Here is a 17,367-nt window from a genome sequence, read left to right as displayed (position 1 = left end):
CCAGATCCTGCTACAAAGGGCCCAGAGTGGGGTGGCTTGTGTCCCACCATCATCCCTCCTTCCTTTTCTCACCTCTGCATATAAAACTCTGACTCGGTTTTCCAAGTCACCTCCTCCAGGAAGCCTTCCCTGACTGCCTCCTCCAGGAAGCCTTTCCCTCCCTACTCTCAACAACTCCTTTCACCATGCCCTATAACCTTTTAGGACTCATCCCTTACTCCTTAAGAATGACTCACATTGGACAGTACACTTCACAAGAGAAGGACCATGCCTCTTCATTCTCCCCATCAATACATATTTGTTGAGCACCTATTATGTGCTGAGTGAGATTCTAGGTGCTGAAAATAGAGCAGAGAACAAAAGGCAGAGATTCCTGCCCTCAAGGAGCTGATAATCTGGGACAGGAGCAAACAGTGAAATAAGAAGAATAAGCAGAATTGCCAAGGGAAGAGAATCACGGAAGAGAAACTAGAAGGCGTGGGGAGGAGGAGGATCGGGTGGGCCACAAAGGCCTCTCTGAGACATGCCATTTAGGCCAAGGCCTGCAGGTAGAGAGCCAGCAGGGAGAGTGGGGCCAGTGGGCGGGGATCGGGGCTGGGTACCCTGCAGGAGTTCAGGAACCACCTGTGTAGACAAGCAAACAAGCAGCTCCACCCAGAGAAAGGGGAGGGGTTGGGTGTGATCACTCACCTTAGCCTGCCTCTTGCTCACTACCACAGGCACATTCCTCCTATCAGACCAAGTAGGACCCTGGACCACCTACCCAACACCTTGCCCAGGCCCCTGGAGTGAGGGAGAGAAGGGACCTCCCCAGTGAACTGGGATCAGAGCCCGCTGCATAGGCCCAAAGTGCCTGTTCTTCACACAGGCCCACAGGGAAAGCTACTCAGGCCGAAGTGCAAAAGTAACCCCAACAACATGATCCAACAGCTGAGCTCTGCCTCCCAGATCCAGGGAGCTTGTGCTGGGCCTGCGAAGCTCTGGGAACGCAGTGTGGCTCTTTTCTCTGTGAGGGCAGCTGCAAGGGTGGAGGACAGCGGAGCTGAGACCTTCTGATAAGTGAACCCTCGAGATGCGTAGCACCTGGCAGCAGGTACCAAGGGCACCTGAGAGCTGCCGCTAACTCACAACAGAGCGCTCCTGATGAGAGGGAGAGTCTTGAAACCAGGGCCCCAGAAGGCATAACCTGCAGGAGCCCTGTCTACACCACGGCCTGCACGAATGATAGTCCAGCCCGCACGGCCTTGCTCGAGACTCCATTCCCAGGGACACCATGGTGCACCTGCAGCTCAGGACTGCTGCCCTGCCACAGAGGGGTCCCCAGGGTCCCCAGGCCCTTCACTCTAATGTTCTCTGCACAGCAGGTGAGCAGAGCCCTCGGCCAACTTGCAGCCCTAGGAGAGAGCAGGGGCCTCCAATAAGCAAAGCAAGCATTTGCTTAGGACACAAGCCAGGCAGGGCCACCTCAAAGCTGAGCGCATTGGGAATAAGAGATGGAGTTGACAGTCCCAAAGGAGCATTGGAGTAGTTACTATGGGAGGAAGCAGGACTTTGATGAACTTCCTTACACCTGTCTTACGGCCTAACCACTATTCTTTATTCTAAAGTCCGCATAGTGCGGAGTGAGGGACAGGGCCATCTCTTCTCAGAGCCCAGGCTTCCAGGGTCTTCCTCTGGTCCCATGAGAAGGTCTTCAGGTTGGGAGACTCAAATTTCATACACTGCTTTTCCTTAACAGGGAACCCACCTGTACTCAGGATGCCACACTGAGCTGAGGACCCCCAGAGGACACTCTTGGCCTGGGCTTCCCAGGGATACTGGAAACCACGGTCGGGGTGGGCAGTGTCGGGACAGTAGGCTGTGAGGCTGTTTCTCCTGCCCAGTCCTTGCAAGCCCCGCCTTGGACAGGGATCTCCGGCCCCGGGAAGCTTTGGAGGTCGTGGGGTGAGGGTGAGCGTTGCAGAGGGTAGTGGTTAGCAAAGCTTGGAGGTTTGGTCAGAGAAGGGGCTCCCTGTGGAGAGTGTGGAGTGGGTGGGCTTCTCCAGGATCCCTGGGAAACAGGGCTGTGTGTGGCCAGGCTGAGATCAACCTGCCCTGACTGACACAGTGGGGAGAAGACAGGGCAGTGGACCTAAGCAGAAGTCGGCCACCACTAGTAGATTTTCTAGGGGTTCTTCTTACCATTTAAAGTTATTTGGCACCAGCAGGAGGCCCAGGCAGGGCCAGCTCTGTCAGGAAAGGTTTGACCAGAAAGTTCACTGTACAAGGCGCCTGGACGGGCGCAAGCAAACCTCCACCCTGCTATCTGGGCAGCCCAGCCTAGGTCCAAGCCTTGGGCTGCAGAGACTGTGTCACCTGCTAGGGCAAGATCCTTGTGAGTGCCCCGGGCTCTGTGTCTGCCACGGCCTTGTCACCTCGCTAAGCCATCACAGAGACCCAGGGATGGCGCCTGGCATGTCTGCTCTGAGGCTCACCCCAGCGGGATCTGGAAGTCCCTGGCCTTTTACTTTGATAGGAAGGAGAGAAGTCTGGGAAGTGTGGCAGTCATCATCTCTGGGGACTGAAGCAGGCCCAGCCCTGCAAAGGGCCAGATCAAATGCTACTGTACCCATTTTGCGAAAGAGGAAATGGTCCCAGCAAAGGAGGGAGGCTGCCTGAGGTCACAGAGGTGGTCGTGGGAAAACCCAGACTCCCGGCTCTCTGTGTAATTCACATCTCAGCACACTAGGCCACCCGAGGCACGGTCCCAAGACCATACCCTGTTATACAACTGCACAGCACGCATACTTCACCCTAAGCAAGAGGGAGCCACTCCGACCACGAGCAGCGGGGGTGGTCCACACCTGCCTTCAGATGGGTTCTGGACACCAGTCCCCCCACGCAGGTGACTGTGGGAGTCTTTCAAAGGCAGAAAATACTTTTTAAATTTTATTATTTTTTATTTGTATTTTAAACTAGTTTAATACAAAAAGAAAAATAATCACTTTAACAAAACCTCCATTGATCTGACTTAACTAGAAAAAAGAATCGCAAGGAATCCTGGAAGTTTGTTTTTGGAAGTTGCTTTGGAAGCCAACTGTGAGCATGGAAGCTCTGTGGGCTTGGGGTAGGGAGGGTTGGAGAGAAGGAGGCGGACGAGGCAGAACCACCATTCCATTCTGAGACAGGCTTTCTCCAGGAAGGCTGCAGCACATCCCCCTCTTCCCTTTCACCCCCGACTCCTCTGTCCATCCTGGGGTGCCCACAGACCTTCTCTCCTCCCACAGTGAGGGTCACATGCACCTCCCCATGCTGGAAAGATTCATCCTCTCTCATGCGCCGCCTCTCTCCACCAGCAAAATGGCAAGTGCAAATTGCACCCAGGTGTTCAAAAGTATGGCACGGGCACCAATGATGGGAAGCGAGACTCATTACTTCAAATTTTATTTAATTTAAACTTTTTCTTGCAACAGATTCTTGCTCTATTACCCTGGCTGAAGTGCAGTGATGCGATCAGAGCTCACTGCAGCCTCCAACTCCTGGGCTCAAGTGATCCTTTCATCTCAGGCTCCCAAGTAGCTGGGCTGACAGTTGCACACCCCTGTGCTCAACTAATTTTTTTTTTAACTTTTCATAGAGATGAGGTCTCCCTATGTTTCCCAGGCTGGTCTGGAACTCCCGGCCTCAAGTGATCCTCCTGCCTTGGCCTCCCAAAGCACTGGGAATACAGGTGTGAGCCACCACGCTTAGCCTTAAAATTTTAATAGTCCACATGCATTTACTTTAATGTGACTCAGGGAAACGTAACCAGCACCTTCAACCCACGATCTCACACCAACATTAGGACTGGGCTAACTAAGGTGGGCGGGTATCAGGCTGGGGAATGAGAGAGTGGAAGAGAGAGAGAGAAGTTGATGTAAAGCTGCTTCAAAGAAAATATTAAACAAATAATAGGAGGGTATGGATATGGCAAAAGGAAATAAACGGAGATTATATGGGGAGTAAATGAGGTGCAGATCATCCAGTGAGCAGGCTAAGCACCTTCCGAGGGCGCCAGAGCAGTGTAGGCACCACAAAGTTGAGAAAAAATATTTGAAACAATGTGATGCTTTGGGGGAAAATATTAAATCTCAGAACTTTCTTCCACTTCTCTACACTTATGCTACAGCTTCATGTTGTTTTTTGTCTGAACTGTACATAGGGGTGGCGAAAGGGCACCTGCCTTTTTGGGTGCAGAGCCCTTATAACCAGTCCTCAGTAGGAAGGGCCACCATGGCCAGGAGCTCGGGGACAGATGGGCTCCTGGTCTCCCTCCATCTCTGCTCAGAGCATTAGGACAGACAGACATAGCCCCAGGAAGCTCACAGAGGCCCCTCTAGAGGCAGGCAGTGACTGGAGGCATGAGCAGGGCCAGTGGTCACCCTCAGTGCCCTGTAGAAAGTCCCCACGCTTGTCACCTCCAGGCCCTAGGAATCGAGGGCTCCCTCAGGACCCGAGCACCAGGCTAGGCTCATCAGGGGACATGGATCTCCTGAACCAACCTTAGAAAACCCCAAGGGCAAGGGAGCCAGGGCCCTGAGTCGCCTGGGAGGGCTCAGATCAGATAATGAGGAATGGGTTTTACAAAGTAGCCCTCCGCTACAGCCCATGGTGATCCGACCGTCTCCCTGTGGCCCATTATCCGAGCACTTGAACCCTGGATAACAATGAGTTCATAGAGAAGAAAGTGCTCGGCGTTAATTGTCTGTATTTAGTCACGCAAACAGAAGCAATGGTCTGAGAATGGCTGGTTAGCCGCTGACAGCCTCAGCTCCAGGCTGGCTCCGAGGAGCGGTTACAAATTGTTTTGATGAAGATTCTACCAGAGCAGTAAATTTCCTCTTAAACCTGCTTGCCTGGAACAAGTTCTCTCCCCTTCCTCCGTCTTCTCCTTTCTCCCTACTTTTCGCCTTAAATGAAATTCCTGCCGCTGCTAATATCCAACAAATAAACATCATTAAGAAATTGAAGACACTGAAAGAATGTGTGGTTTATGTTAAATTTTCCCCTGTCAATCAATTCTGCATGTCTGCATGAAACCGATGATCGCATCATCATGTTAGTTTGCCTGACTTGTTCGGCACAAAGAAGGTGGGAACATTTTCTCAAGCAGGGATGTCAGCACTTGAAAAATCCATCACCATCTGTGCTCATTTTCTGAAAGGGAGAAAAACAACCCCTGTTTAAGAATACACCAGAACAAATAACTTGAATGTTTGAAAATAAACCACAGGGTCAAAGAAACTTTATAATGAAATGGGGAAGCAACAGTATTGTTGTGTTTTTATAACGCGGGGCTGGCGTACCTTCATTTGACACAGTCTTTGCTCCAAAAATAGATATTAATAATACCCATGGAAAGACCCACACCATGTGAAATACATGCAAACACATTATTTTAAAAGCATCTAGCAAGGCCCTGGGAGAGACCTATGGAGAAGGAGCTCTCTCCTGCTCCCAGCTCTCAAACCCCAGGGCTCTGATGAGGCAGCCTCTGCATTCATTCCACGCCACGCCTACCCTTCCCACTTGTCCCTGCCCCTCCCCACCCACTTTTCTCATCTGAAAGGCAATCAGAAGCCCCTCTAATCCCAAGAGACCATCACCCATAAAAAGCCAAGGAAGGAAAAACTTTCATCACCAAACTTTTTGAGCAAAGCCGTTGAAGCCACCCTGCGACAGGGACGCAGAAGGGAGGAGGGAGATGTGAATGGAAACATTGTTCCACCCTTAATAAACTTATAAGCCAAGAGCATTTTGATCTAATTTTTCTTTCTGCGTCTCACTATTGTACTTTGTCATGAGGAGGTCTCACATAAATAATGTAGTGTTCTTATGAAAGTTTTTAAGACACCCAAAGTTGGACAGCAATGTTACAAATGATGTCCAACACAAAGAATATCAATTAATCAAATGGTAAAACACTACAAGAACTCACAGCACACAAGTAGCAGAGGGAAAGATAAATTGATTTTTGCTGCAGCACTGCGCCTTTTCAGCCGCACAACTGTGTGAAAAATACCAGTGAAAAAGTGTGCTGAGGCAGCAGAACCATTTAATACTCCACAAACAGTTATCTAAGGCAACGTCCAATAACCAGACAGCACAGTAATGTGACCTACATACTAACAAAATCATTTTTAGACATAGAAGCGACTCCACACTGGCCCCCGGGATACCAGTTAGATAACTGGTTATCTCTTGCAACCTTCCTGGAACTTTGTCTTTGCCCCCTTTCCCCCATTTCTACAACTAAAATATGTTACCAGAGACCATCCCAAGAGCAACCAGAAAGACAAAGCGAACATGTCACTCGTAAAGTCATTTCATTTGCTTGGCGACCTCTTGAGTCTCTGCGTTTTCATAGCTTTTTGGTTGGTTTTGTTTCCCTTTACATGTCTTCTTTTGTGTCTGATGGACTTCTTGTCTTTTCCAGAACTTTTTTCCTAGACCAGAGTGGGAAAGTCTTGCAGTTGCCTGAGGACTCTTCTTTTCAGGACTCCTCAGAGATCTTGCCAAGTGTGGTTAAGTTGGGCAGGGGACAGGGCTGGTGGCACGCAAAGGTATTGCCATGAATGGCACTGTCATTGAATTGCATCATAAGAAATTCTCAAGTGCCGTTCTCTCCAAGCTGGCCTCATCACCAAAGATCTATCTCGCAGACCCTTCCCAGGAAATCATGGTGCTCCACTGGGGAACATAGCCTGGAGTGAGACTGCACAAAAAGCAGACTGCTGGAGTCAAAGCAGAGCCCTGCTGTGACCACAGAGTGACTTCCAGTGACTTGCAGTTCCCCAGCTGTCTGGAGAGGAGCAACCCTTAGAACTTAGAGCCTTAGAGAACTCTCACTGGCTTTCCTACCAGGCCTTCATTCCCTCTAGTAGCTGTCTATGGGCTGCAGGAACCCATTTTTATGGAACACATGAGGACTCTGAGGACCTGAAAAGCTCCCATCGCCTCTATCACTGCCCTGGAGCAACAAAACCAAGATGGCGCCTAACTCAAGAATTTCTCTCCAGCTAGAGTTGAGTGCCAGCTTTGTAAGTCCTTTAAAAAATCTTCTCCTTCTAAACCTTTCTCCCACCCCATTTCAGTCTTCAGAACTTATGACTGATAATCCTCTTTGTTTGAAGAAAATCATGGTTCACATGAAAAAAAAAAAATGTTCACAAGATTACATGGAGAAAGCGCCAAGTCCCCCTAAAATAATGCCACAGCAATCAAGTTCATCTCAGTCCACACTGTGAGTATTTTTAGGGTAATGTTACCCTTTATGCACCAAGCTAACGATGACAAACCATACACTTCTGTCCCTGAGACACAGCAGATGGAATCCTGGATTCTGCTCTTGGTTCTAATGCTCACCTCCACAGGTGAGGGCTGGCACCTCCCTTGAGATGTGCTACATAAGTTCTCCAAGATGTCACCAGTCATCAGCCAGAGCCCGTGTTAATACAGGCCTTAGCATAATGAATGGTATACTTTGCAGATTTCTGTTTCCAGAAAAGAATGATTTAATATCATAAAATAAAGCTTCAGACCTCCATGCCAATTACTGTGTTTAAGTCATCGAAAGCCACCCAGGAAGGTTAGAGGAGCATGCCAGTGTTAAAGGAATGTGTAACCCATCTGCAAAGAGAGGCCAAGTTACGCAGCTTTCTGGGTAAGAAGAGCAACTCGCTAAAAGCTTCAACACAGTGAGAAGAAAATGTCAGGCACCACAACCTTATTGCATTGGCAATAAACACGAGCCAATAACTAAATCATTGTCGCCGGTTTTGCTAGCGGGTCAGGCTGAGAAATACTGAAACACATAATCAAGTTCGGACTGTATTTTAATAGAAAAAGAAAAACGGTAGCGATCATAGCCCACTGAGAATGTTATGAAGCAGGAGCGATGTATCAGGAGAAGGGGCTCTCAGCAGAACGAATGGTCAGGGTGACTCTTGGGTGAATGTGGCAGACCAGGAAGAGAGGAAAAGAAGGCACATCTCCCTCATACCCTCTGTTAGAACTCTCCTTAGAAGAGAGAAGTTTCCAATGAGGAAACAATGAAAACCTAGAAAAATTAAAAGCATCCCTCATGGAAAGCCAACGCAGGTGCAGAACAGATTTTTTTTTTTTTTTTTTTGCACGTCCTCTGGCCCCGGGAACAGTGCCCACCTAATCACGGTGTCCCCTGAACACAGTGGCCATGCCTCATTTAGCAGTGACTAGTTTTTCATTTCTTTAAAAAAAAAAAAAAAAGGCAATATTTCACATATCAATCAAAAAAGAGGGGGGAGGCATTTAAGTTATTTTAACATCAAGTGTTTTTTCAAAGCTATAAATATATGTGAGGGGACTAATTGTAAACTTCTCCCAGAAACCCAAATCCAAATTCATGTTGCCATGCGAATTCGAGATAATAAATTACATCCTTCTAAGTAAAGCATCCACTGTAATAAAACACCCACCCCAGAGAACTCAGAAGCCCTGATCCCAGCTAAAAGGATTCATGCCTTTAGAATTATGGATATATATACATTATTTTTTCTGTCGGTTCCCTCAACTTCTCTCAATTACTGATGTTCTTTACATACTGAATTTTCTAGGGTTTGATGTGTGATTATGGCTATATTTTTATCTATATGTTTTGTGGCTCTTACACTTAAGCTTTTTGCTCACAAATCTTTTATTAAAAGTACTAACTTGTAAAAAGCACATTCATATTTCATTCAGTGTTCCATACAGAAATGTGAGTTTTCACAGCAAACACAGCTGCATACAGAAAGTTACCGTAAAATAACATACTAGACTATAGATCTCTGCACTTTGAATGTTTCAGCTCAGAAGTAACTTTACTGGAACTATATTTTCCGGAACATTTTCATCTTCTTTCTCAAACAAACTTATAACCAACTTTTCAATTTTCCAAATCAAAGTCACAGGTGAAATATTCACCTTGAATCTCATGTACTTCTAGGCAAAAGCCAAAAGCAAATTCAGAGACATTTCAAACTTGACAGCTTTGATTAGCTCTATCAAAGTGTTAGAGGTAAGTGTGTTACAAACCAAAGACATACACATACATTTTGATATTGGTGTGTCTGTAGATCTTAGCTTGAAACGAATAAGCAAAGAAAAGAGAATAATCTGACTGTGGGGTGAGATGGCTCAGATATTGAGCCAGGAAATAGGGTGACAGAGAGGTAAGACAAGAGCCTTACTGAGTCCTGGGAATTCCAAGGTATTGATCCAAGGCAACAAGAGAAGAGAGAAACTCAAAGCTGAAGTCTGACCAGTGTAAACGAGCATCTCTTTACCAAAAAAAAAAAAAAATCTCTCCAGGGAATGTACACGCTGGCCTGGTCAGCTAGCAAGCCACTGACCTTTTGAAAAAAAAGGAGTGTAGAATTAAAACTGCCAATAAGGCAAAACAATTACTCAACACAAATTTCATGAGCAAATGAATAAATGGGTGAATAATGTGAACATTTGTCAGTTGCAGTCAGCATAATAAATGAATCTGATATTAAAATTTGGAGGGGAAAAAAAACCGATGTGACCCTCTGTCAGATCACATCACTAAATATGTCGGGAGGATCCACTCCATGCCTGGCCCAGGCTCTACGCTGCCAGTGGACCTAGGGAGGATAGGGCGCCTGGTGGCACAGTCCTTTCTTCACTCACGCTGGCCCTTCCTGCGGTAGCCCAGCCAGTGCCTACCAGGGGCCAGGGCAGATGGCCCCCAACCCCTGCCTTGGTCCCCCACCCAATTCTGCCTAGAAGAGTCCTCCCAGTGCCGAAAGGTGGGCTCCCAAACCCCAAACCCCAAGCCCAAATCTGGGGTCACCATGTGAACTCAACCTTGGCAAGAGACTGTGGGGTTAGCCCCACTCAACAAAGAGGCCAAGAAACCCTCTCAGCCTTCAGTGTTGGTGCCAGGGCAAAGTTGAGACAACCACCCCTGCAGCTTCTCAGTGATGAAGGGGGCTGAGGCTCAGGGCTCTCTCAGGGGCTTAAAGCCAGGACTGCAGAGCAGCCTGAGCTGATTCTCCTAAGAACATTAAATACCCAGCTGCTCACCGCTCAGATCACACCTCCATTCGCCAAGCACTTGACTCAATTAACAGAACACTTTCCACCCCTCCCCATACACAGTGAAGTGTGCATTTTCCTTCCTTGTTTTATACAATTGGGGAAACTGAGCCAGTCAAGAATGGGTTCTCGAGGGTCAAGTGAGGACACCAACTCCCCTCCCTTCCCACGGACTCTCTTGCACCCACTCTTGCCTCTGCACAAGCTCACTCCTGGCAGGTGATCCCCTAGCCCAAATTCTATATGGGCTTTCTCAACTACTCAACTACAGTGGCGAGCTCACACTGTCCAGTCCATCTGGGGCAACCAAGGCCCAGACAAGAGAAAATGCAGCCTCAGGCCCTGGAACTTATGGCAAGCAACACCCTCAGCCTCCTGCCTCCCAAGCTTTAGCCTTCCTGCTCCTCTCTGGGCTACTCCCTTGGGCTCTTAATTCTGCAGAACTTCAGAGGAGCAAATGAGCTGGGAACAGAGATGTCTGCCCCAAGCAGTCTCCTCCTAGGAACAGGCACTCCTCTTACAGAGGCATCTTTGCAAACTGTCAGGAAGATACAAATATGCTTTGCCCCTAGAACTTCTCTCCAGCCCGATTATGAGAACTTGGGCTGGTCCACCGTCCATCATCTCCCCCGGATGGTGCCGGCAGACGCTAAGAGCCTGCAGGCTGAGTGGTCCACGTGGGGCAGTTCTGTGAGCCTCAGGCTTTCATCCTATCTAGCGCACAAACACAGCCCTCTCCCCCCACCGCTGTCCTCCTCAGGGACCCTACCAGGTCGCCTCACCTGCTGGCCCCAACTGTCCCCAGAGGAGCCGGCTCTGGGTCACATAATTAACTCACTCTCTCCCCTTTAACTGGGGACAGGCAGAGGGAGGCCCCCACCGAGGTCCCGGCCCAGGCTCCCCCTTGTTGAATCAGTGAAGGTAGGAGGGCAGGAGCTGGGCAGGAAGTTGGCTTCTAGCTCTGCAAAGTCTCTGGACCTCAGCTTTCCTTCCAGGAGAATGGGATAACAACTTCAGCTCCCTCCCATCAGAGGCTTCTGGAAGGCTCAAATGAGAAGGCCTAAGGGACCTGGCCTTAGGAAGGATTCATCAGATTGCGTGAGCCGGGTTCCAATGGTTCAAGCTCCCTTGAACTGACCTGCGTCTCTGGCTGTTTTCTCAGAGGAAGCCCTGAGATGAAGATGCAAATGAGGGCGGTTTGTGCGGAAGTTTGTGCGAAAGTTTGTGCAGGAGGTAGTCCCAGAAAATGCCAGGGGATAGCGGGGAGGTGGGGAAAGAAAGGAAGCCTGTACATAGCAGGCTAAAAAGTGCACTGCACTGAGGGCACCAGCCCTGAGTCCCACCGGGAACTCTAAGACCCTCAGCGGAACCCCCCACGCTGCTCCATCCAGGGAGAGAGGAGACCGCTGCCTAATCACCAGCCCCCATCCTGTCATCGACTGAGGGGTGCTCCAGAGGTGTTAACTGCCTGGCATCTGTGCTTGCCCCATGACAAGCCAGACACACACCAGTGATGAAGGACACCCCCAGGCAGAGTCATGGATGCTGGTGTGAGGACGCCTCACCCTGAGTGGTGAGTGGCTGCCAAGGGGCACCGAGAGTATCTACTATCCCTGCCTAATAAAAAAGTGTCGGCTGGGCACGGTGGCTCATGCCTGTATTCCCAGCACTTTGGGAGGCCAAGGCGGGTGGATCAGGACTTAGAGACCAGCCTAGCCGACATGGTGAAACCTTGTCTCTACTAAAAATATAAAAATTAGCCAGGTATGGTGGCCGGCACCTGTAATCCCAGCTGCTGGGGAGGCTGAGGCACAAGAATTGCTTGAACCTGGGAGGCAGAGGTTTCAGTGAGCAGAGATTGCACCACTGTACTCCAGCCTGGGCAACAGAGGAAGACTCCACCTCAAAAAAAAAAAAAAAAGTGTCAAAAAGCAAACACGGAACCTGATTCCCTTTCAGGGAACAACCCTCAAGCTGTCTGCTCTCCAGAGAAGCTAGGAACCTGGCTGATCACAGAAACCTGGAGGTGGCGCCAAGGCCCCTGCCCTGCACCTCCCGCATGGCCTCTCTTGCCCTGCCTCTCTCACCATCACACAGAGCCTGCCATGGCCACAGATGCACCAGCCACCGAGCTAACCGGTGGGATGACAAGGAAGGCACATGTCCTTCAGAAACTGGGGTCACCTCTGGGAGATGGAGCAGGTGTATAGCAGTGGAGACACAAGGTGGTGTGCCCTGTCCCCGTCTCAGGAGACCCTGACACTAGCCGAGCATCAGAAATCCGTTGCCCATCTAGGAGCTTCTGGGAGCTTCGAAATGCCAAATGCAGATGAAAATGTGTGCCTAAAATCCACTGAGCCAGAATCACCAATGCTTTGGGCATCCCTGTCTATGAAGATTCTTACATTGATATTGTAGCTCCCAATGTCAGGAAAAATTATGTAAAAACAAGAAAAATGCCCCTACCACTAGAGAGTTTATAGTCCAGCGGGGGGAGGGGGCGGGGAAGGGATGAAGGAAGTAAGGCCAACACCAATTTGAAAGGGTCATCTTCTCCTCCCTTGCCAGTCAAATCTGGTGCACTGTGTCTGCTGCATCCATTCAGGACATAGTGATTGCTTTCTCCTTGCAGGCCCTGGGGGGAGTTGGGGGGCTTACCTGGAGGATTGGGATGGTGTTGACATTCTATACAGAGGGCCCAACAAGAGAAAACGCATGGAAGGTGGACGTGTCTGGAGTCCGTGAGGACCAGTTAACAGGGCACAGATGCCAGTGGCTCGTGGGCTCCACCCTTGGCCCTGTAGTATTGTAGACTGCCAAAGAGGACACTTTCTTTTGAGAGTGCCCCACAGACTGCATTCTAGAACTGAGTTCTGGTCCCGTGTCTACTCTTCAGTGGCCACGTGGACCCAGACACCTGACTTCCCCTGTCTAAGGACCTCCTGGGTCTTCGTGCAAATCCTATAGGATTCTGCATGTGACAACCCAGGTCACTGGGCAAAGCCACAGGCATTGCTAGGAGTGAGAAAGGAGTCAGCCCCCAAGACGCAGAACCACGGCTGTGAGTCCCAGGGCCTGCCCACAGCAGGCCCAGGATGCCCACGAATCTACTCCCAGCCCATTCCCCACCTGGCTGTGGCCTTGAGACCTCCCTGCCACAAGACGGACAGAGCCTCCCATCTCCCGAGGACTCGCAGCAGAGCAACACAATCTGTGTTAGGATTTCCAAGGAAGCAGGCCTCCCTTTTCCACATCATTGCACCAGTGCTCCATGCATTCTATTTTAGAACAACTTTCTCTGCCTTACCCCCAAACCTTCTTAATAGTGCTGGGAAAAAATATTATATACAAACAGTGATTATGAAAAATTATTTGTATATGTTGCTAAAACGTGCTCTACATCTTTATTTAGCATCGTCTCCATGAAAGTATCTCAATCCTTGAGACCTTGACACTGGCTTTGCGGAGGCCTCTACACACCTCCCTCCTCAGCGTGCAGAGGTGGGGCAGATTCTACCTAGCCCACATCAGCACCTGGCAGGGACCTCTCTGCAACCAGCCTGGTAATTCCCCTTTTCCCTGGGCTTTTTTTCTTTTCCAGCATCATACATTATATTTAAGTCTCTCCAGCAATACAAATTTCAATTTGGCCAAGCTCTTTAATATTAATAGTTGTCAATCCAAATGCAGAGTGCATAATAAAAAATTTAATCGAAACGAATAGCTCACATATTTCTCTACCTCCTAAATATAGTTACCAATTAGACAAAAGATTTGGTTATATAACTTTGTAGAATTAAAGCCACCTACTAAGGACCACCAGTTAGGGCTGTAAAAGCAACAATGCAGATTGCATTCTGTCCATTACTCTTAAAGATAAAGCACATCTCACCTCATCCTTCCTTTCCACCTAGGCACAAACTGTGAACACGGAATGTGCAGGCATGCAATTCACCAAAGTTGTTAAAGCTAAATTGTAATCAGCTAAATTGTAATCAGCTAAATCAGCTAAATTGTAAAAGTCACCCAGAGTGATAACAGAAGGGACCTGGGGCATCCCTTCTGTCGCCCTTTACAGCTAAAGCAACAGCGTCCCCGTTGCCACTACCCCATTTTGCAGGCAGAATAACTGAGGCTCAGAGGCACAGTGCATGCGCCTCAGCTTCCTAGTTCCTCAGACACAAAATTATCATGCGAAGAGGTTATTTCTGTTTAATATGAGAACTAAGTTATTGCCAGTTTCCCTGCTCTATGCTGAGAACCCGCACGTCACCACTGGATCAGGGAAGCCACGGTCCCCAGAGCCTATGAAAACATCCACAGCCAGAATCGCTTCCCAGACAGAGCAGACACAAGGGCTGACTTTCCATTGTGATGACCAGGGGCCTGATGGGGCATCCCAGAACCACAGTTCCAGGGGCAACCCCCCGACAATCCAGCATTTTATGGAATCACTGAGCTGGAAAGGACCCTGTGTCTCCTATCAAACCCCATCCCCTCCTATTGCAGCAGCAGAAATAGTCCAGGGGAAGCTAAGAGATTTGACCAAGGTCATGGAGCTAGTTAGCGGCAGAGCTGGGACTCGAACCTCCAGACACACACTGGAGGCACTCAGGCGTCAAAGAGTGCTATAAGCACTGGGTCCAGCCCTCACCAGGCTCCCCCCGTTGCGGTCATCCTGCTGGGTACCTGGGGTATTTCTTTGGCAAATTACTCCAGACCTCTTTTGTGAGCTGCTCTGGGCTCTGCCCTGAGTTCCATCAAGCAGGAAGTTTAAATGAAATGGCTCCCAAGTTCCTTAAATGGTTTAATAAAACATATACTGACTGCAATGTGCAGTTTATAGTGGCAAACTATTGCCCCTCAGTTGGGAAAAATGACCTCCAGTCGGCAATATTCCTTTCAGCTTCATGATTCTAGTCTGCTGTTGCCCATTCCCTCAACCCACTGGGCAATTCTTTTCCATAACAAGGCCGGCTGCAGCCACCGCGCACACTGTGGCCGAAGGTGCTCAGCCTGTACCTCCACAGGGCCCGTTCTGTGACAAGACAAAAGAAACACCAGGCAGATGACAGTGGCACATACAGAGGACAGGAAGGCTGCCTGGAGAGCAAAGAGAGCCCAGGAAATAAATGCAGGGGATTCAGAGAGTTTTGGGGAAATCAAATGTGGCATGAAACGGAAAGCACTGTGTGAATGTAAGATTCCTATTGAACACCACCCAGAATTGGGATGGACAACAGGTTAATCAGATTCAGGGGGTTGGGTTGGGGGTGGGGAGGATGGGTGGGAAATGCCTGCTCTTGGCATCTGCAATGGTAAGATTTAGAAAACTCGAGGAGGGTATAATATGAATTTCTAAAACTCTCCCACGTTCATAACAAATAGCTATTAATAACGCTTAATCACAAATGCCATTTCCGATATTTGGTGCTGAAAGGTTTTGCCTCGTCTGAAAAGTACTGGAATTTGACTGCCAGAAACTGATGACCTTTTATCCTAAACTGTGCATCGAGATGGCTTGTTAAGCTCATTAGTATTATATGGTGAATTAGATTAGGCCATTTTATGATTTTTCAAAAAAGGCTTTTTTGATATAAAAAAGCAGCAATTTCCTTTTTTGACATTTTTCATTTTTAAGGTAATAAAAATGGCACATGTGTACCACGGCATAATGGATTAATTAAGGAATATTATGTTTATCCTAACTCTTAACCGAGTTGTACATCTTCATAACTCACTCATAAAAATTAATGCATTATCTTATACCATGGGATGATAGATCTTCTATTTTTACCAAACCTGCTCAGAATACATTGCTCTAAATTGGATTATTCTGAGAAATAGTGAATGCCATATTCCAATATCATCAGCCCAAAATCATATTGTGATTTTAAAATGTTACATTATTATATATAAAATCTAAACCTTCTCCCCACTGTAGCTTTGAATTTCTGGACTCTTCTGGCTCTTGGAGGATCTAGCTGCCCCCACCACCTACCCTCACAGCCTATTTTATATCTTCCCTCATTCACAATGGATTTGTTGTTTAAAAAACACATTCATTGCATCAAAGAGTCACTGGACAATATTTTTGGCTATCCCTTTGTGTCTTGATGGTAGATGTGAATATAAAAGAATATTCATGCAAGATTCATAAAGGCCCCAGATTTCTAAATCAACAGATGAAAAATCCCTAAAAATAATAATGTCCAGATGTTGCTTATTTAAATGAGCTGCTGCCATTTAATGTTGCCAATCACAAAAGTGATAGAATTTGTGAATTTCAAGGTATTCATAATTTACAGAGGATTATAATTTTTTATCAAGGGAGCATCCAAGGTGATTAAAATCAGTGATTTCAATAAATACAAATGATTCTTTCACAGAGGCTACCTTTATAAACTTGGCCTCATACCATGAAGCCCACACTTTCACATTGTAGAGTCTTTTTCTTTCCCAGGCCCCTCTTCAGCAGGGAATGTGACCTGCCGGGCCTAAAATGCAGATTATTTTTAATGTGCTACAACTTCAGAATTGGAGGGACTCTTAGAAGTCATATCAACCCAATTTCTCTTAAGGGTAAGAAAACAGAGCTCAAAAATGTTTGACCCAAAGTCTTGCAGCTGAGAAGTAAGAAAGAAGCTTCCAGAATCCAGCCTTCTGAGGTCCACTCACTAAAATTTAGGTTTAGCGTTACTATAATCCCAGGCCCACTGGCATTGCCAAAGGAGACTGGGAGAAATGAAGATTCCCAGGTTCCTTCTCAGACTGCCATACCTGCAGATCTGAGGCCTGGGGACCTGCACCTGAAACAGATTCTCCCAGCAATCCTGAAACCATCGCTATAATGTATTCCCTAGTCTCAAGTCTCCTAGATGCCAAAAAATTTCTTTGGTGTTAGACAGGATGAAGGAGTCAGCAAACCGTTCTTCTGCAGTTGACAAAGATCTTTCAACAGCCCAGGATGCTGCAAGCATTCTGACCCGAACGCTACCAGCATTAGGAAACTCCCATGCAAATGGTCATCAGGAGACCTGTTCTTGAGAGGCAGAAGGGTACAGTGGCAGGCAGAGCCGGCCTGATGGGCACCAGCAACCCTGGAGTAGAAATGAAACTCCACTCTACATTCTGGGCCATGTCCGACTCTTGATTTCACATCTTCTGCTCTGTATGGCAAAGCAAAGACAGGGTATGGTGCCTCTGCATAGCTGGCAATGGGGTGTGAGCCACAGGGGGACATCCTGGGCACACCTCCTATGGTCCAGT

The sequence above is a fragment of the Colobus angolensis genome, unplaced genomic scaffold, assembly GCF_000951035.1.
Source record: "Colobus angolensis palliatus isolate OR3802 unplaced genomic scaffold, Cang.pa_1.0 Scaffold291, whole genome shotgun sequence".
NCBI classification, from domain to species: Eukaryota; Metazoa; Chordata; class Mammalia; order Primates; family Cercopithecidae; genus Colobus; species Colobus angolensis.
Note: the sequence above shows the minus strand (reverse complement) of the source record.